Source organism: Melanaphis sacchari, unplaced genomic scaffold, assembly GCF_002803265.2.
Source record: "Melanaphis sacchari strain LSU unplaced genomic scaffold, SCAv2.0 Contig53_pilon_pilon, whole genome shotgun sequence".
In the NCBI taxonomy this organism is placed as follows: domain Eukaryota; kingdom Metazoa; phylum Arthropoda; class Insecta; order Hemiptera; family Aphididae; genus Melanaphis; species Melanaphis sacchari.
In genome coordinates this window covers 160,750-182,862 of record NW_020271371.1, presented here as the reverse complement: position 1 = coordinate 182,862, position 22,113 = coordinate 160,750, and the positions used below count along the sequence as shown (strand labels likewise).

The window sequence follows — 22,113 nt, the reverse complement described above, 5'->3', positions numbered from 1 at the left end:
AATTTTTTTGAAAAAAAAAAAATGCATTTTTTTTCTATCATAAGGAATTGAAATACTGACCGTAGGTATATTATTTATCCATTCGTTTATTTGCCGCTATAATTACGTGATAAAAAATATTAATATTATTATTAGCTGAGTTGACTGGTGACGTAGACACAAACACGGGTGTAGGGGGTTTAACGTGTTGTACCCGGGGTGCGGATGAATCGTCCAACAACGGTTTCCGATTGGTCGGGCGGCGTTGTCGTTGTGGCGTAGACGAAAATCATCCCCCTCTGCAATCACTACCCGACCGCCGTGGACGATCCGCCCGACCAACCCCCCGAAGTCCCATCGAATTTCAGCGCGCGGAGTATAAACGAGCGCCACAAGTTGATCGGCATTTCACAAGTATCACGGTCGTTGGAGCAACAGCCACTGTACAACGTATACCACCTACTGCAGCGGACTTCGCTTCCAGTCGGGATATCATCGGTAAGTACCTGCGTCCGTATATACTACATAGCTATGCAAGTAATTATTTGACCTGAAATCCGACTAAAATTTAATATTGCTAAATTAATACTGAATGATAATGTTATGACGCGCCACTCTAAACACAAAAAAAAAAAAAATAATAAACAATATGTATATGCTCTCAAGTACAGAAATGAAAATTGTCGCGTAAAGGCTACGATATTTAAAAATCATAGTTCAAGATTAAATAATATAGTTTTGAAATAGATGTTTAACTCGTTCCATACACTCACTAAAAACGTCATCTTCAGAAAAATAAAAATAAAAATTATAAGTGTGTAATAAAAATAATAATAATAATTAACGCGATTATTTAAAAATATTTCCGTGAATTCCTGTAAGCTGTACTTTTTTCGATCAAAAAACTTAATTGAAAGTTCAATAATATTTTTAAAATTAAAAATTTTTAATTCTTTCAATACTTGATTGAAAATGATAAATATTAAAATTAAAATTATACATACATGGTCGTTCGATCACGAAACATATTTTTTTTATAAATTATTTACTTTGTTGATCAACCAAAAAAATATGTTAAGCCATGTCTTCTAAACTTACAGATAATAAAATAAAACAACGATACTTAGACGTAAAACACAAACACTGTGACCATCGTGATAATGACCCGCCTAATTATATTTTACGTTTCAATATTGTTATAAGCTATAAAAAGTATTTGAGTGATCGAATTAAAATAATTCTAAATCAAATATTTACCATACCTACAACTTAATTTGCATTCAAATACTTGGCCAAGTGACATCTAAGTAAAAATATCGTGGCTCCATTATTATCACTGATTTTTCTAATTTGGTTTTATTGTATTATGATAATGTTAATATTAATACACAAAACTAAGACATCAGCATATTACATAAGTATTTTGATTAGAACACTACTTCTAATAAAAATGGTAATCTAACAACTAACGATATTTGATTATTTTAATTTTTTTAATTTTCTATTACATAAAAACTTAAATAACAACCTATTTTAAATTAAATTAAAAGAATTGTTAAAAAAAATATTATTGTCTTTAAATACTTTTTAAATGTTTGTATCTATATCTCTATTTAAATTTATATAAACATTTTTTTTCGAGATTAATTATAATATTTTGTTAATATTACTATTTTTATGTATTATACGTTGAATAATAATAAATATTTTATTACAATATATTGTTGTTATAAACATCTGACTATGGAAATTAATGTATGAATAATTTTCAGTAGAAACGTATTTTTGAATTTTTTCGGGCTTAAATTGGTTTAAATATTGCTTTATCAGTTTAAAAACCAACGATATCATAACTTTGTGTTATAAATCAAACCAATTTTTCTACCTCATTTTAACTGAAAAAAAAATAAATTATTTACCGACAAGTATCCAATATTTTTATTTTTTATGTTCATGTACAGTAATTTATATTTACAGAACTCGGAATGTATTATGTGATAATACAACTTTAATTTTACGTATTGTATTATATAGTAAATTACTCATAAAACTACTATTAACATAAATTATCTCAATAAATTTGATGAAAAAATTCTAAAAAAATTAAGATTTTAAAATATCCATTTTAATTTTATACACATTTAAAATGTTTTTAATTGCCTATTAGAAATAGACATAATATAAGATTCTATATGAATGGGTTATTTGGAAAAGAGAACATGTCCTTTAAAAATCTGATCGTTATCACCAAAACAAGTTTTTTGTCTCTCCTGTTTGAATTTCTGGAGATGTTCCTTTTCTAAATAACCGATTCATATGCTATTTCGTATAAAACAATTGATTTTAATTTAATAAAACAGAACCGTAACAAATTATATGTATTAGTTAAAGAGCTAATATTTTGATCGATTTTTTGAATTTATTATAATTAAAATGTTTTGTCTGTGATTAAAAATAGTTAGTCACACATATTTTTAACTAACAGTATATAATATATATTGTATATTTTATAATAATATAGGATCACATTTTTATACCTATTTTTCAGTTATTTAATAGAAAATACGAACATTGCAAATCTTTAATTATTTGTACAATCAGTTCTAGTTGCAAAAATCTCGTATTGTTAATCTTTCATTTATATTTCGCAGGAAAATAATAATATTTATACAGTTCATTGACGATTACATTCAAGTATTATATGATTAAATATATATTATTCAATTAAAATTACATTTGAATAATGATTAATATATGAACGTACATTTAAAATTATAAGTGTGCCGAATGAGCGCGGTCAGTTAGTTTTAGGTATTTATTGGGGTTTCGTTAAATTAAAAATTTCTTTCGAGTATAACTCATTAAAACGAACGAACTAATCATAAAATGATGATAATAAATTTACATTTTATTTTTCAAAAAGTTTTTCTATGGCAAATGGCAGTGGATTAGTATTATTATTACCTATATATTAGAAAGTAATCAAAATCCCTGGTGAACAGATTTCGCTATCGAATTAAATCTACACGGGCGTAACAATGCGCGTGTATAAATAATAATTATATTATATATTCCGGTCCATAAATTAATAATTTACTCATTAAGTGCGGCCCCGATAAAGGTTTTGTACAGTTTATACTACCTTCACGCATGCATAATATCATAATTTATAACAGTTTCGTAAATCGTAAATCTAAATATTGTTAATCTTATCAAAATAGTTCACATCCAGACAAATATTATATTGAGTAAAGTTTGCCCGTATGGGTATGAAAAAAATCATTAATATAGTTGAAAAAAAAATCCCTGGATAAAAATAATAAAACAAGAGTATTTTATTTCTATGATAAAAATTAATAAAACAATATGCAGGATAAGATATAATATAATAGCAGTGTGGATTTTCGTTGTTAATTAGTTATTTTCAATTAACATTGTAAACTCAGTTCAATGTTTCGATGTAATTCATAAATGCTTTAGATAGGTACGTAAGTACGTTTAAATGTTTTTAATTAGAAAAGATCAAATGAGATATACTATTTAGAGTTTAACAATGTGATGAATTTTGTGGTTTTATAATACATAAAATTGGCAGATACCTCCAAGAAACCATCAAAATACGTTTCAACAAAAACAAAAATCATTAATTAAAAAACAATAGGTATTTTCAATCAAATAAAAATGTGATATTTCTCAAGTACGTTATTCTTGCAATGCTTGAATTGAAAGAGATATAGACAAAACTGTATTCGATCGACCGAAATATATTTCATTCCGTTGAAATTCAACTAGAAAAATATTTTACTTGGACGAACATTATATCGCGTGCTTTGATCCATAAAATTAATTACTATAGGTACAATACAATCAATACATATTTCTATTCTGCATTTTACTTTTTTTTAAATTTCTAGATTAAAATTCTTAATCCAATGCTCGTTTGGATTTAATTTCAATATTTAAATATAAACTGCACTTTATTATTTATTAATAAGGCTTTAATTTTAAAAGCATGTGCTTTTTAAATACATATATATATATTATATATATATTATATTTTTATGAAAGATAATATTATTATAATAAACAGATGTATTTAATTTAATTTTCATAAAAATTAAATAAACTAAATTTTGCTTTTTTACCTAGAATTTTTAAAATGTATATAATTCGTGCTGAATATAAATTTAATATACCTATGTGTACTCACAGTAACCTAATTTATCATGTTAATGTTTTATTGGTAAAATAAATAATTATGTTTTTATAAAATACGTGTCAGTAATAAGAATGTATGATTAAGGTATATTTTATGTAAACATATTTAAGCAGATAATCGACAATCTTCTAAAAACAGTTTACCGAAATATATTATTGTAATTTTTTTAACTTTAGAAGGTACCTACCAAATAATTTAATTAATAAGAACATTTTATTTTATATTAAAAATTTTTATATTTTTTTTATATTGTATATTTTAAAGTCATTGATACCAACAAACCATTTATTTGATTTTCGTTAATTTACATTTATAAGAAATTCGAACATACTCGTAATGTTACCACGTAAACGCATATTTCTGTTCTATGCAGAGATGGTCTAACCTAAGTTAACCTATAATAAGTATAGGTATACTACACAGTACACACATATGATATGTAATGATACTGACATACACACACAAAAGCACACTTGCATACAGCATGTGCCATCCAATAACGGCTTGGAAAATTGTTTATATTATTCGATTGTCGGAATTACGGATACGTGCCTTAGTAATGATTTTGGCGCAAAATGATTATTTTTGAAATGTCACTCTGTGGTGAAATCGTGATATACGTAGAATAGGAAAATCTACGCAGCTTGTGCCGCTATGCACATATTGCAAAATCAAATCATTATTACAGTTTAACGTTTAATTGAATATTCGGTGACGAGATAGTTGTATGTTGGTATGTGTAATTCTCATCCGAACAACACGTTAATATGATTATTGTATTCAGTTTATATACTCATTAATCGTTACAAATAATAATTGTAATAATAATAATTAATAACAACAATGCTTTTAGTATACCTAACCAATTGAGTAGAAAAATATTAATGCATAATATTGTAGTCACTTTATTGACATAAGGTCGTTATTTTTTTTTTCAACGTTTTATTATATCAACCAAATTAATAAACGGCGCAGACGAATTGTGAAATCTCGGTCCGTCAATCATAATCCCCAATCAGGTTGCTGATTTACAATACAAATAGTATCGCAATATGTAGGTTAGCATGCTGCTGTTGAAAGTCTTAGATTAAATAAAACATATAATAATGGAAAGTATAGAGCTCCAATCTAAGTTATTATGCAGTAAGTTTAACTACTAGGTAAACACTATTATTATTATAATAGAGTTTGAGTCTTGAATCTCGAATGGGCAGGTGAAACGGGATTATAACAAGAATTGCTTAAAAAATTTGCAGCCTTGAACAATACGGCACTCCAGATATATTTTTTCTAGAATTTTTTTGTTTAAAACATCATTATGTATTTAAAAACTAATCCAAAATGAAAACTCTCACTAGCTTTAAAGCAGAAAATAAATCAAAAATGGCTATGGTTTGTACATTTCAAATATACGTCTCTCGTCTTAGAAGTAAAATCGAATATAATAATATACTATTAACTATTTGTTATTTTTTTATGCGCCCGCTGAAGAAAGAAGCGCATTAAATAGTAACTATTATACTACAGTTGTATTTGTCACTAAAAACTTTTGTTAATGATTTTTAATATATTTTTATCAACTTATATTTCCAACCTCAACAATTCCGAGAGACCGGTCTGACTAACGTAGAAATAAAATAAAAATAAAATTATACATAGCCTTTATAGTTGTATAGTAGATATCAATTAATATGATTATGCATTTTTAACTAAATATATACTTTGAATAAAAAATGAGTAAAATTTACAACAAAAAAAAAAGTTTAACTTTAATACCCTGGAATTATGAATATGTATTAAATGTAAATATGCAAATTTCTAGAAGCCCCTAACGCTAATAACCAACACATTCACACATAATATTAGTTTTGCTAAAATGTTAAATTTTATTTATGTCTTTTTATTATCACATGTTTATAGAATTTTATTTTATTTAACATTTTTCTTCGATTTTATCTAGACTTTGCATAACCTAACCATTTTAATATGTGATTTTATAACAACACCAAAGCTTAAATTTTTATTTGCTTATACGAAAACGTGAGACGAGTGAATTTAAACGAAAATCAATCATGTTAACAACAATCGAAACAAGGTTGTACTAAGTTCTAAAAATTTTCCCTACATACAGCATACGCATTTCAAGTGTAATAAACAACGATGTCGTTTAACACTTATTTTATTATAATACATTCGCAACCAACTTGCACATAGATTCCAAGAAAACAGTACTTATTATTTAATAAATTAAATTTGATTTTTATAAAGAACACATTTGCTATCAAACACGCTCATAAATTATGAGAATTGACAAATTCAATTTTAACGTCAAAACTATTTGAGCCGCAAAGAAGTCGAAAAATATTTTACAACACCAATACCCGGTTAACTGCCTTTGATATCACAGCTTTTAGGACTTTGCTGTGCCGTTGAGCCAAACCTTATTATCTATATTATTGCAGCAAAGGGAAAATAATTAACGAGGATCGTTTAGTTCGTTTTTTGTCTGCTGAATCATCGGCGTGGTAACCGATTGGTATATCAGAAAAACCATGTCCATACAGTGTCCAGATCGATTATGATACATCGACAGCCAATACAATACAATAGGTGGTTTTAATAGCAAAATAAATCGCTTTTTAAACATAATTTTACTTATATTCAATTTTACACATTATATTATTGCGTTATGAATTCCTTGAGAATAAGTGTTTTACAAATAACTAAACAATTTGACGACACGTGTGATATCAACCCGTTTGGCCCACATCAGATTTATCTATACACTAATTATAACCAAAGAAAATTAAAATTGTTATGTTTTTATTAACGAAAAAAAAATATTATATTTCTATCGTAAAACTAATCACAATCTACTAGTCTTGGAAATAAAAGCGAATAAACATCGTTCACATTTGATGCCTGAAGCCGACAGCATTTAAGGTCATGGATTAGATTTCTATACAAAAAGCCATAAAACACAATTGTTATAGTACTAAAATATTATTAACGCTATGATTGAGCTTAATAATTTTGACGGAGGCGAACTTAAAATTTCAATTTACCATTTTGTACGATTGTACATGTTACAAGCGCATGGAACTCACGATAGAAATCCCTCGTATTTTTCAGTTACGGCTTAATTACTACAGGACAGCAATCAACGGTGGACGATCGTGACTCGAGTGTTTGATTACTGGACTAATCACTTTATAACGTTGGGATTGAAAAATTTCAAAAATAAAACATAAAACCGAATTAAAACGTGCGAGAACAAAAAACAATTTTGTTTGCAGCATAAAACGTGTAGATCTTTAGATCATAAAAAAAATATTTTTAAATATGAAATAACCACCGCCCTATTGAGTTATAACTTGTAAGTCTTTATAAAGAATATTCTATATAGCACACAGAATATGTTAAAATGCAAACTTAAATAAAATTCTAAACACTCAATTTATTTAACACAGCTTTATTAAATTAATATGATTTTGCCGCATCGTTGTCAACTGTTGGCGGTTATCATAATCACGTTTGGTAAGATGAAGCTTTACGCTATATACAATATATTATACTTATATAAACAATAATAATAATTTCGTAATAAGCTTACGGTTTTTGGTTAACTGAATCGTTATAACCGTGACAGACGCGACACCATTAGACGTGTAAACGCTTAGTACTCTGTGAGGGCGTATGTTATTAACGTGTTACATATCCCGATAACGTTATTAATACACTTAAATCGAGATGAATCAACAAAAATACTTAATTTATCCTGTCGAACATACAGTGACATAATCACATTATAATGATCTATTGAGTTTCCCCATCGGCGCCGTAAACCTAAGAAATATAATGTAAAACATATTATATTTATGCACCATAAGTTTTCGGATTTTGAGAGATAATCGTCGAAAATTATATTAAGACTCGCTTGCTGCTTGAATAAAAGAAAATATTATATTTTTGTTTCTCTCGTTGAAATTTTTAAGCCACAATAAACCACATAATAACAACAAGATTTTGAATAAACATAAATATTTTAAATAATATATTATACATAGGTACCTATTAAATTATAGTACATAAAATTCACCTAAGTTAATATTTAAATAAAATCTAAGCAAGTTGTTTTAGGTAGCCCGGGCGAAGGTAAATCATTAATTAATTAATTTATCTATAGTTGTTTACTTGCATATATCAAATAAATTTACATTTTAACCGGACTCTGATTTATTCAAAAATAAATATCTTAGCGTAAACTCGCAACGAATAGTTTCTATAATTATTAATAATATACATACAATATGATAATAGATGAAAATTAAATATTAATTATAATTACCTATGTGTGTGTGTTTGTGTGTATACATACATGAAAAGAAAAAAGAAAGAATTCTTGTCAAATAATATTTTTTAAATCAAACACAAAGTATTAAAATTGTTTTAGTTTTTGATAATTTCCCTGAGAGCTACAGACAAATATAAATTTAAACTAATTTTTAAATAAAAAATTTAAAAACAAAATCAAAATCAAATAGGTATGTAACAAAATAATTTAATAAGCTTCTTTTATTTTTATTAATCAATTAAACATAATAAAATTAGAAAAACATGTTAAAAGTGGTTATTTTTCAGCTCAAATCACTATATAATTTATAAAAAGCAGAGCATTTTTATTCAGGAGTAAAAAAAAATGTAATTTACCAATTATACACCTTACGCCCACTGGTAAAATATAAACTAATTTATTACTGAATATTAATATTTACAATTAACCTAAACTCAGAGCATCAGCTGTGCATTAAAAAACAGCATTTTATTAAATTTGCTTAATCACTTGGTTTATAATTACAGTCCATTAAATTTTCCGGAACAAAACCAGTTTCCCGATTTACGGATGTACCATTTCCGCCAGAATGTAACTTTTTTTTTACTATTAAAAGACGTTAACGTTAAATAATGTTTGAAAACCATTTAAAAGAGCAAAAATTTAACATCATTACGAGTAGATTTGTGAACACTATAATAAAAATAAAAAATAAATAGAATTGTATATTATTATTAAAAAATGTATTTTATTAATAAATAGTAATGGATATTAAAAAAAAAAATCATTATATTATTAAAGTAGGTACAGCATTTTTTAATAACACTGGTATTAATTATTATAATAGGTGCATTAGTAGTAATATGTCATACAATTAAATTAATATTTTGAAAAATAAAATATCGATCGTGATAAATAGTTTAATATGCACCTACTAACAAAAATACATCAGTGGTTATCGCTGTATATTATTGTACGGATTCCGTGATTGTTTATAAATTTCAAAGTTCAAACCATTATTATTGTACTAATAATTAACATATTATACATTAGCAAAAAATTAAAACCGTTGATTTTTTAGGAAAAACGGTCAACACTATTTTAACCGAAACGAGTTGCTCTACTCGTCAACATTATAATTCAATCTGAAACTTATTTCCTATCCAACTTTCTTAGCGTCATAATGTTTTTGTTTACCGAAATCTAATCTCATAAGTTTGAACGGTTCTAATCACCATATATATTTTCCACTAGTAGAGAAAATATATTCTTATGAGATTAAAACGATAAAGGACGAATAAGTTTGTCGACCAAAATAAATCTGGATTTATTAGACTAACAATAATATGCGTAAAATAATATTTGCGATGCATCTGAGACTTTGCAGAAACAAAAACCAATGAACTTAAATGGCAAAGTTATCTATACGTGCTTAAATTTCCTCTAATATATACGTATATAATAGCAAACATTAGTTTTCATTTATTTAAACTATAAACAAAATTAAATTGGATTCAACGCATCGTGATTAAAAAGTGCGTAACAGAAAATAATCTAAAGTTTTAAAATAAAATATCTGCTGTCTAGTTAAGCATATTTTGTTTTTTGAAAATAAGAAAGAAAGAGAGAGAAAGAGAGAGGTCCACTTGTGATGAATTGTATTTAAACGTCTTACACATTTACATCGCAGATGTCGTTAGCGTTTTAGTTTAAAACGTTATTATGAAAATATATCAATCCGCTGTGTAATATTTCAGTCTATAATTAAAAATTCTTACATAATATGCACGTGTACGTTATTTTTAAATATCAAAAAGCGATTTTTTGTAGATATATTTTATTAATTATTATTAGTCTATAGTAGTAAGCTGTTACCGAACTTTCGAAATATAATACATACTTTTTTTTTCCAAGAGACCTGTGCTAGGGTTTTAATTATGTAAAATGTGTTATTAGTTTTTACAGCTATATAATGTAATTATATAACCTTCTGCGAGGATAAACAAAATTAACTCATTATAATAATTGACAATAACAAAACTCGTACACGTAGATAGTTAGGTAGGTGGATAGATGATACTCTTAACATTATAATTACTAAATAATGCCATATTGTAGAAGAATACGATTTTTATTTTTAATCACCTGTATAGCGCAAATTCATTTTTACATTCATTTTTTGCACACACTATATCTATCTGTGATTTTTCGTGCTCTTATCACAGGCGTTTTATGTAAAAACATGTCATCAATTAATTTAGTGGATAAATCGTATTAAATGTATATAACACTAAACTATTTTAAGTTTACGGGTTAAACAACGTTGAAAATATAATCCTTATAATTTTATTAGCTTACCGTAGTAGTAAAATGTCCACAAAACGGTACCAGTAGATAAAAAGTTTTCGTCACATGTTTTGGTTGCACGGGTGATACTACATAGATTACATAATAATATATAATGCAGCGTTTAGTGTTAGTCTGGTTGGTTAGTTAGTGTAATTACTTACGATATTATATCATTATTTCATTATATTATTACATTAAATGGTATTATAAAGCTATTATCACGGGCACGTTAAACTTACAAGATACAAAAACTGCTGTGGTTACTATACAACATAGTTACAGTAAACAAGTTCAATACGCCGTCAAAATACAAAACATGCGTAAATTCGTACATAAACAATGTAACAATATACATTTTAAATACGTACGACGAATATTTTAATAGATTATTGAAAAATATCGTAAAAATCATAAACCATCTTCATAAATGAAACACGAATGTTTCGTAGTTGAATAAATAGTAATATACGCTCGCCAATGAATTATTCATTCGTATTTGTTTTACGTAGTGTACAATGGAAGTTCATGATTACGGAATAGTATTCTACGGCGCTGTTCAATTTAAATATGATAAATTCAACGTTATAAATTTTGATGTTAAAAATCGTGGTTGAAATAAATGGCTGATCACATATAATAAAATGCACGACTATACCCGAAAATCCAAATAAATTTGAACATTTGGTATTTTTTTTTAAATTATTTTTTTATTATTATTATTCACATATTAAAGGAATATTATATGAAGTGAATTCAAATATTATTTAGGTATATTATTTATCTATTAAGTGTGAATTTATGCTGCACGATGTCATCGTCGGAATGCGCGAAAAATTATTTATTATAAATATGTACATATTGTATTGTATAATGCAAACATTATATATTCGTATAAGTCAATACCGTCGTTGTTGGAAATTATTTATTTTAGGTGTTTCAGCCTTTTTTTTTTTTTGTTTTGTTTTGATTGATTAAATTTTAAAAATTAAATCAACCACATGGTAATTTATTTATTCCGAATTTTACGTGATAGTATTAGTAATTTTAAGTACACATATTTTGTTTGTACTTTTTAAAGACTAATCGGTGGTGTAAGCAATTACTATAAAATATGTGACCAATTTTTCCATTCAATTCACTATAATATTCACTGTCTGCTTGGATTACCTCACCCGCCTTATCCTGTAAAATATTTTGTTTAATTCGTTTTATTTGCAAAAAAAATTCAATTTCCTTTAAACATTAATTTTTAACCATCATAATAAATTAGAGTATAAAAAACTCTGTTTAAAATCCATAGCTTAGTTATTTATCTGTAATCATGTAAAATGTATAAAATTGTAGACACTTATAACACACTCGATTGATAACTATTAATAACGTGTTCCGTATAATAAATGATGATTATTTCTATAAAACCGTTTCGCTTGAAAAACAACCACTGTTATAGAGAATATTAACACTGTCGTAATTTTCATATTTTTTAATACAATTATTATAAAAAAAAGTATCTATTTACAGTTTCAAATCTCATTAATTATATTTTTTTAACTTAATTAACTTTTCCGGAGTAATTAAGTTACCGAATACGTTTTCTCTTTTAATATAATTCATTTTAAATGTGGAAATGATTTTATTCGAAAACTTAATAACCTGTTCTATTCTTATGAAATTTATAAAATTTTTTTTTTTTATTTATTTACAAAAATAATTTGATTTATTTTATAGATCAGTTTCAAAAATCAATTAATGAATTATTCCGATTATGAATAAAATAATTTAGCGCAAAAAGTTTTAGTTTTTATAAAACATCGAGACATTTTTTTAATACAAGTATACTGAGAAACTACTGAACTACAGTTTACACTAACCTAATGTTTTTGATATTTAATATCCTTTTTAACTACTATACCTGGTTCTTAAAAAGTTCTTTGATTTTTCTACTAGGCGCTTTGTTAGCCGACGAAGGACGTGTCTCCATATTCATTTACTGTTTAAAAATGCCATTCACTGCATTAACTATATGACCGTTTAATGTTCACCAAAATTGATCGGTAACACCGAAAGACTTAAATCGTCAGCTGTATAATTGCATGTGCCTACCAATTAATACTCTAATACTGATGAACTTTAAATGCATCGTACATTCTATATATATTTTTTATTATTATTATCATTAAAATATGTATTATAATCTATTATACATAAATAAACAATAAGTAACATAGATGACAAAAATTCAAAAGTAATGATATGAAACATATGGAGAGGAGATACTATATCGAATAGATAAGAGATCCGTGAATGATACGTTTTAATATAATTTTGTTAAGACTCGAAGAATTGAAGTTTTCCATATTTTTCTCATCATTTATTTTACATTATAGATTTAATATTTTGGGTTAAATAGGATACGATTCTTGATTGTATTATATTTACAATAAATGTATTTAAAAATATTTTATTTATGTGCTCCACGCCGTTTAAGATATTTATTTTTCAATATACTTAATTTATATAATTTAAATAATGTTGTAGATAATATAGATACACTATATTTCGTTTATATTTTAAATGGTTATAAGTAAATTTAAGTAAAATTACAATTATTAACACGTTTGCATTTATTTTAATACTTAATTTCCACCTCACAATGTAGGTACATACAGGTTAGGTTGTATAGGATGTATATGACCAAGTGAATTGAATTTTTTTTCATATTTAATTTTTAGTATATTTACCGCTGGACGACCGACGAGGATTCACAGTGTTTTTGATCATACATATATGTATATCAGTTATATCATTAAATACTGCAAGTTTTTTGTAAAAAATTCAGTTGTTTTGGTACCTATTCCACACTTTTATTATTATTGTTGTTATTAACTAAATTATAATGAGGTGTTGTATTGCTATTATATAGGAACGTTGAACTTAGTATTATATTATTATGCAAAATAGAGACGGACGCCACTGTGGTTTTCGATTAAGTTGTCCGAATATGTGCAGATTTCGCGTCGGACCCGATTTATAATACGAACGCATTATACTTGAATAATCGAAATAATATTTCCTATTGAGAGAAACGGCAATATATTAACATTTATCGGCGGCCACGGTGCAATGGTCGAAATACGCGGTAAACTCTTTAGCCGCGCACATTTGTCGTGTTATAATACATAACATTATGTAGGTATAGATATGAACCGCATACGCATCGCAACAAGCCTGAGACTCAATATAATTACATAATTATACTACCGAAACCAATTAAAAGGCTCGTCAATCAATCTTGTGCGTCTTAAATGGGTTATTCCTTCTACGTCAACACCTTCTTCACCACTTCCCCCCTCCAGTGTTCGAGGGTTTTTCTTCCTGAGCCCCGAGGCAGAAATAATAATAATATTATAGACGCGGCTGTCGGTATTAAACGACGGCTTGCGAATCGCACCGAAAATGTCGGGATCGAATCGTCTAAGTGCGTATTTTACGATCTCCAGAGATTTTTTGATAACGACCTTCCTACGGACCGCATAATATATAGATGTATAAATGTATACATTTAGTATATACGTACTATGCGTACTTACGTGTGACTGATTCCTCTTCAAAAACGTGTACGGTCGAAAATAGTTTATTTTTCGAACAACGAAACAATTCACTCGGGTCTTTACCACTATTACTGCGACTCTTATATTGCATTATAGAAATTCTGTATAAACCGTGTACGTGATTTTTTAGTCACTTTGAACAGAACTTAATATTTTCTAGATAAATCGATGTTTTGAGAGAAAATAATAATTATATAATATTATCTGTTATTATTCACTATTATAAGTCGTGTCCCAAGTATTTTTAGTCTTTAAATGACGACATACGTTTTTGATTTCGAACATGCACCGCAGAAGATTACTTTCTGTAAATTTACATGTATAAATAACTGTTTACGTGGGAAAATAATCACATAACTGTATATGACATTTCATATCGCATATTCTGAGATGTGTTTTGAGCTGTGGGTGGGTGTTTATCAAAGCTGACTGCATTTTTATCTAATATTTGTGTTTTTAATCATCGTAATAAACACCATAAATAGTAATATAAAACAGAGATAGTGTTTAACCTTCATTCGGATCCAAACATATTATTTTCTCGACGTTAGAAAATGCATTCTTACTTCATAAATTGTTTCTTATTATTTTTACTTTTCAATAGTTACTTTAATTATAATTATTTCTATTTCTTGTTGAATCGTGGTTGATAACATTATTATTAATTTGTCTATGTTAAATTTGATTATTCAATTAATTTTTTATCTTCAATAATCGACATTTATGTGGAGACATGAAAAACGAAAAATAAGAATTGAAAATTCATTCTCAATAATATTGTATGCGCCTCCTTGCTCGTCGTTTTTTATCACGATTTTTGTGTTGACAAATCACTGATGAATAAACGATCTGTGTTCGTCCAACCAAACATAATCTGGAAGATTAAGAGATTGAATTTATTTTTACAATTTGTAGAAGTAAATTTGTGTGACGTTAACGGAATACCGAAACTAATTTTAACGCGCAACGAAAAATACTAAAAAATAATGTAAAACGTGACGAGTTATTTAGTTTGATTTTTATTATTTAAGTTTACTACACGCCAGCATTTGTACACAATTAATGATAGATTTGATGGCGTCCGTGATTTTCAAAGTTAAAACACGGGCTTAATCCAGTAAAAACGAAAAGGTTTACTAATTTGGATAATTTTTCACTTTGATCGGTTTGATTAATAAGCATAACTAAATGTGTAGGTTTTACCTACGTAGGTAGTAGATATAAATAAGTACTTTTATTTTTATACTTACAAAAAATGTTTACTACTGTAAATATCACCTGTCAATTATCAAAATCTATTACTTCCAGTACCTAAGTTTTGAAGATGTCGCGCTAATCAAATCAATCCGGAACTTCAGATCTAGTGACGCGAACAATATAAATTACAGTCATTTATAATAATAGAGGCAAGCTGAATTCATAAATTTACTATCATTATTAAAACTGAAAGAGAATTGAATAGTGTTTTACAGAAAACAATCACTTACTAAGGTCCGATCTTGGTATATTTCTGTTAAGGAAGAATTACTATCGTAAAAACTTTACAGAAACAACAAGATGACTTCTTGTCCAGCATAAACATCTTGAACATAATATATTACCTAACCTATGTTACATTATAAATTATTGTCATCATATATTCAGTAAGGTACAAAATATTTTTAGTACGTATATACAGCGAAATAACTCAGCAAATAATTATTCAAATTTTGTAAAAAATTTTTAAATGTCTTAAAATATAATAATGAACTTAAAATTTTAAAAATTAAAATTTAGTTGATTACTACACCTTAAAGAGAAGATTATACTTGAAAAAAAAATTATCCTTATTTAATGCTCTCATCACGAAACAATGATATGTAATTTGTGAACATAAAATTTTTTCTAATTTTCTTGAAAATATTGGTATTCAAATTGTTTTCACATTTTTCTTATAATATTTGAATCATTACAACACAACATTTTTAATGAGACGAATTAAATTTTTGTTATTCCCAAAAAAATTTGGTTTTTGATTTTCTCCGTTCATAAATACATAACGAATTAACAATAGTGTTTTAAAATTTGATTTAAATAATGAATTTAAATCTTCAGAAAAATGTTCTACTTCCGAATACTAAAATAAAAATGATTGATGCATTATTATTTAAGAATTTGAAACAAACTATAACGATAAAAATAGAACTTTTTCAAAAATATTATATCATAATATATGACTACAAATCGTGTATAAAATTTTAAAACACGCAAATTTATAAAAAAAAAAAAAAAATAGTACTGTTAATTTTAAAAAAAGAATCGCCTTCTATATAATACGAGTGTAACGTGATAGGTGGCAGTCTGAAAAACGTCTGATAGACCGTATTTCGACTGATCGCCGACGTTTCATATTGCTTGGCTAATAGCAGGAGCACTCCCCCGTTCGTATAATAGTTATAGTTAATATATTTTCTTGTTTATCGCGCGCCCGACTCAAATCCAATTTCGTCCGCGCGCGTCAAGAACGATTCTGCACCACGTATATAGCTTAATAGTATAGCCGGCAACCTTTTTGACGACTAACCCACGCGTAACCGTTTGAATAAAACAACAAATAAAATGAAACGACGACGGTAGTACTGCCATTGTGCACAATACAATTTTATCATCGATCCTTAATCTATTCTGGTTACAACTCGTGTTCTCCGTGCCTTTCGTTAAAACATTTCTGATCAGTTTTAACACGTATAACCGCAGTAAATTTCATATCAAGTTTTACAAAAATCGGAAGCTTTGAAGTCTTCCGAAGTCCCCTGGCGATCAATGAAAAAATAACTATAATATTTTTATTTGAGAATATCGTATAAAATATCCAAACAAAACCACAGTATGGAATATGTTATTAATAAATGTGAAAATAAAAAAAAAAGCCATAATTTTCCATGAACTGTTCGAGTGAACGATAACCACCAGTCATTATTTAAAAAACCATAGAGTTCACTTTTGTTGTATTTGTATAATAGTAGTTTGAATTCGATGATAGATTGTTATACATCAAAAAAACAATTTCGAGCAAAGGAAATGGACAATTTGCATTTCAAACGCTTATCGAGTAAGACTGCATCACGTGTGTTTCCATTTTATTTTTATTGCTGTAAAACAATCTATAGGGAACAATATTCTAACATGTTTACTGTTATATAATCCATCAAATTTCATTTATTTCCACATCAAATCATGCTCACGCCAATATCTGAGCAAAAAAAAAAAAAAATTCAACAATAAAATGTCAAGCAAAAATATAATAATAATGCATAATAATAAGTATAGTAGTAGTGTATTTATTGTTATTACTAAAGTAAGCGCATTCATTTAAGTTGTATTGATACAATGGAAATCACTCATAACTGTTCGCATAACAAACTAATAAACTCTTCCTAATTCATTTTTTTTTTAATATCAAAAATAACTTAAGTGGGCAACAAGGATGTAGTTTAATTAAAATTTTGTATTCGTCTTCAGCTTTAATAAGTTAGTACTTATAAGAAACTATAAGTAGAAAGACGATACGAGTGTAAACTTAATCTAAATTAAACGAACACATTTTAAAACTTCCGTTCTAAAATTATTTATTTCATATTCCTATAAGATTGTTAACAGATGTTAAGAAAGTAACGATAACGTTAAATTATTAATTGAAAATAAACATTTGCCGAATTTCGATCAAATAAATTTAAATATAAAGTTTAACCCCGAAATTAATTGTGTCACTTGAAAAATTATTCTATTGAGTTAATTTAGTACCTACATACCTATAAAAATATAAAATATACTTTTAAAAATAGATAAGTAACATTCGTTTTTCTGTTGTTCTCAGATGATTTATAAATTATAACATAAAAAAATTATAATAATTTACCATTAAAAATAAACTTTAAATTTCAATATTAAAAAAAAAATGTTTAAAAAAAAGTTTAGTTTTACAGTTTTTTTTTTCTTATATGTTCACTAATTGAACTTGGTCATTAGTTTTACATAATATGTTTATATTGTTTTAATTACATAGTTGCCTATATTTTCAACATCTGTATATATGAATGAACAACAACAAACTTAATATTACTAACAAAATTACGTACTTATATTAAGCTAGATATGTGTATATACATGATGATTTCCTTACCAAATGGTAATTATACTCATTCCTTTTATTACTTCAATAATGCAATTATTTAACATTTGAATGTTGGATTTTTTTCGTGTTACTTAAAAAGTATACTGTGGACATACAAATATCTATTTTTTAAATGACCATCCCATTTTCTACTGTAAATTATTTAACAAATAAATTTCCTAAAAAAGTTGAGATATAAAAATCAAAGTCCAAACAAGTAGTTTTTGATATGTTTAATTTTGTGTATTAAAGATAATAGGATAATATAGTAATGGAATTCAATAAATGAGAATTATGGTTATTTTAAACTTATTAGTTATTAATATTAGGTAATCTATCAAAATTTATGATTTTTAAAAAATTTCTTAGTATAATAAATACTTAATCCAATATTACATCAATTTTATTTATTTTTAATACCATTTTTAAGAGCTATTATTCTTAGTAATACACTAATAACTGAAAAATACTAAATTGAATATATTGAATTAGATACAAAAAAATTATTTGCTTAATAATTCACAACAAGACCCCATTTATCAATCCCATATCGAGATTTTCATTTGAAAAACAAGTTTGTATCGCCGCAAGATACTGTTTGCATTGTTCAAAATATTTCAAGAATTTTAAAATGCGGTTTTCAAACATATTTACAAACTTCGTATATCAAAATTTGAATAAATTCATTATTAAATAAAAAATATGGATAAGCTTGCTTGATAAATCACCTTGTTAATTTAAATGTATTGAGTAGCTATACAGTTTAATATTTTTTTCGTAATTTTATTTAACAATAATATTTTATTTTAATGAAATTTGATGATTTTTTCGTTAGCACTTGACTGTTGTTTATTGGATAAAAACGATGATACAAATTTAATAATATGTTTTACTGTTTGAATTTATATCGATCAATATCTTTATGATATATTATAATACTATTCCCATACATAATTTGCTAATTATATTGTCGTAATGTAAAAAAAAAACTTTGCCTTGAATTTGGTTAAATATAATTAATTTCAAATGGATATGATTACATTTTAATATAAGAAATTGATATTAAAATTTGGTAAAGAAGTGAGGTAACATATTGAACGCTACAACTCATGCATATATTATTTTTAAGAATAGTTTTCTATATTTATATAAAAATTATTTACAGCACAATGTACGTCTAAATAAATTATCATCAACGAATTGAAAAAGTTTTCGGGTAATAACTGTTCTAAAAAGTTAAAGTTCTCTGAGAAGAGTAACTTCTACGGGTTTTCCTGTTTGATGTTTGTGTTTTTAAAGGCTAGAAGTCTGATAGATTTTTCAAAACATTTCATGTCTATTTAATTTAACTTGGATTTTAGAGAAACTTTTGAATAATTTATCATGGTTATTTATGCACCACATCACAACGTTATAAATTCAAAATAAAATATGGTTATTTTAAACAAGAAATAAAAATTTTTAAAAAATAGATCAAATCATTCACAAAACATAACTATGAATAACGTTAGAACTTTTAAGAAAATATTATGAGATATTTTAATGAAAGTAATTCAAATATTATTTCCAAACAAGTAATTAAATACCAACTGTAGAAACTCGACTAAATGATTATTACTGTAGCTTAACCTTCACGTCAAATAGTATACATATTCGTATAGTCACTTGTAATCTGTAATATTTTTCAATTGAATATTGTTAACTGATAATTTATGAATTAAATTTGTATACTACAATACGTTTACCTTTGCATATTACTTTTGTTGCAATTCATTTTTTGCCAAAAATTTTTATTATTAGTACTTACAACATTATATTAATTTGAGAAAAAGAGTATGATAAAATCTAAACAAGTACTAAAGTATCTAGTAAAAAATATCATATTTTACGTACAACATACCAAACGTATTCAAGTTATCAAAAATTAAACAACAATAAGCCACTAGAAATAAAACAATCCTCGATGAGATGATAATTATGATGACGAAGATGATAATAGAAGTGTGTATAACTGTATAAATCAAAGCTAAGTTAAAAATTTAATTTTCTTAAGCGTTTTATCTTACAAACTATTTTTTATTTTAATAAACTTATAACTTCATTAGATTAATTAATTAATCATTGTAATGACTTAGTCTTTTTTAATTCATTTAAAAAATAATAAGTAGGTACGCATTAAATTAAAAATATGTTAATACAAATCTATAGCTACGGGTAAAATTAAAACTAGTATTTATTTATTCAATTGAGCTATAAACAATGATTTTAAATAAAAATATATTGATTAAATAATTTAGTAGGGGCACATACTTATAATTACCTAAATCATTGCAGTATACAATAAAAAGGAATATTAAGATGAATTTCGAATAAAATGTTTAATTCTCTAAAAAATTTAAAAGTAATATAATCGTTGATATTTCTATTGAAAAAAAAATTAATTAACATTTTCCTAACTGAAATAAGTTAATATTTTTTCCGTATTAACTTTAAACTTTTAGTAAAATATATGTTTATTAACTCTGAAATTATAACTTTATACTCATTATGTTCGAAACTTTAACTTAAATCAACTAAATCAATATTTAAGTAATATTTTTCATTACTTTTTGATATGCGTGCTCGCACAAAGGTATAATGAAAGAAAAATGGTTTTTCATGACGTGTAAAAATAATTCCGGTCACAGCATCCGTATTCGAGTTCAATACATGACAAACCCCGAAATCAGCGGACTCGCGGCAATATTGAAGACAAATCTTTGTGACTATTATTGTAGTACCAAGTTTTCTGAAATAAAAACTTTCTATGAGATGATGAAAATATATATTTATATATATATTGTAGTCGTACTTACGTGAACAAATACAGTACAACAACAGTGTATGTTACGTTTGGTTTTTTTTTCTTTTCGTTTAGGACTCGTATATCTCATATGTATTGTTTTTTTCTGATATATCAGTCAATGACAATCGAGACCAATCCCCGGGGATAAAAATCGGCATGTTCTAAATTTCGGGAGAAAAAAAGCACCATGGATAGCGTAAACAAATTTCGCCACTGAAATCAGAATACTAAACACAATTAGAATAAACACAATACCCACGATAACTCACATGTCCGCTGTTGGTTCGCCACAACTGCTATACAACACGTATATATCCGCGAGGAGCTGTCCACATCAATAATTCCGGTCGGTGTAGGTCAACAGACCTGCACAGTTGTTTTCTTATGTTCTCCTCCCTATGCGTATACGATGTACATATTTATGCAAAACTTTCACCAGGTTTGCTGCTTTTCTGCAGGTGCAAAAATCCATTTAAACTTCGTGTGTTCAAAAGATTTCAAACGCTCATCACAGTACCACACCTCATACAACTTAACATAAACTTAACCGATAATTATTAACTTTTTTTTTTTTATCAAATTATTTTGTTGGCATACAGTAGTTAGTTGTGTAAAACATTCATT

The 22,113-nt window shown here is 26.3% G+C and overlaps 1 protein-coding gene across 1 annotated transcript in view; it reads left to right on the top strand.

The window, feature by feature from the left end:
• Nucleotides 1–366: 366 nt before the first annotated feature.
• Nucleotides 367–22,113, top strand: part of LOC112599593 (diuretic hormone class 2) — a 45,379-nt gene continuing 23,632 nt past the window's right edge. The window contains exon 1 of the mRNA XM_025346548.1: nucleotides 367–477. The gene's annotated coding sequence lies outside the window, so the exon portion shown is untranslated. The remainder of the gene's footprint in view (nucleotides 478–22,113) is intronic.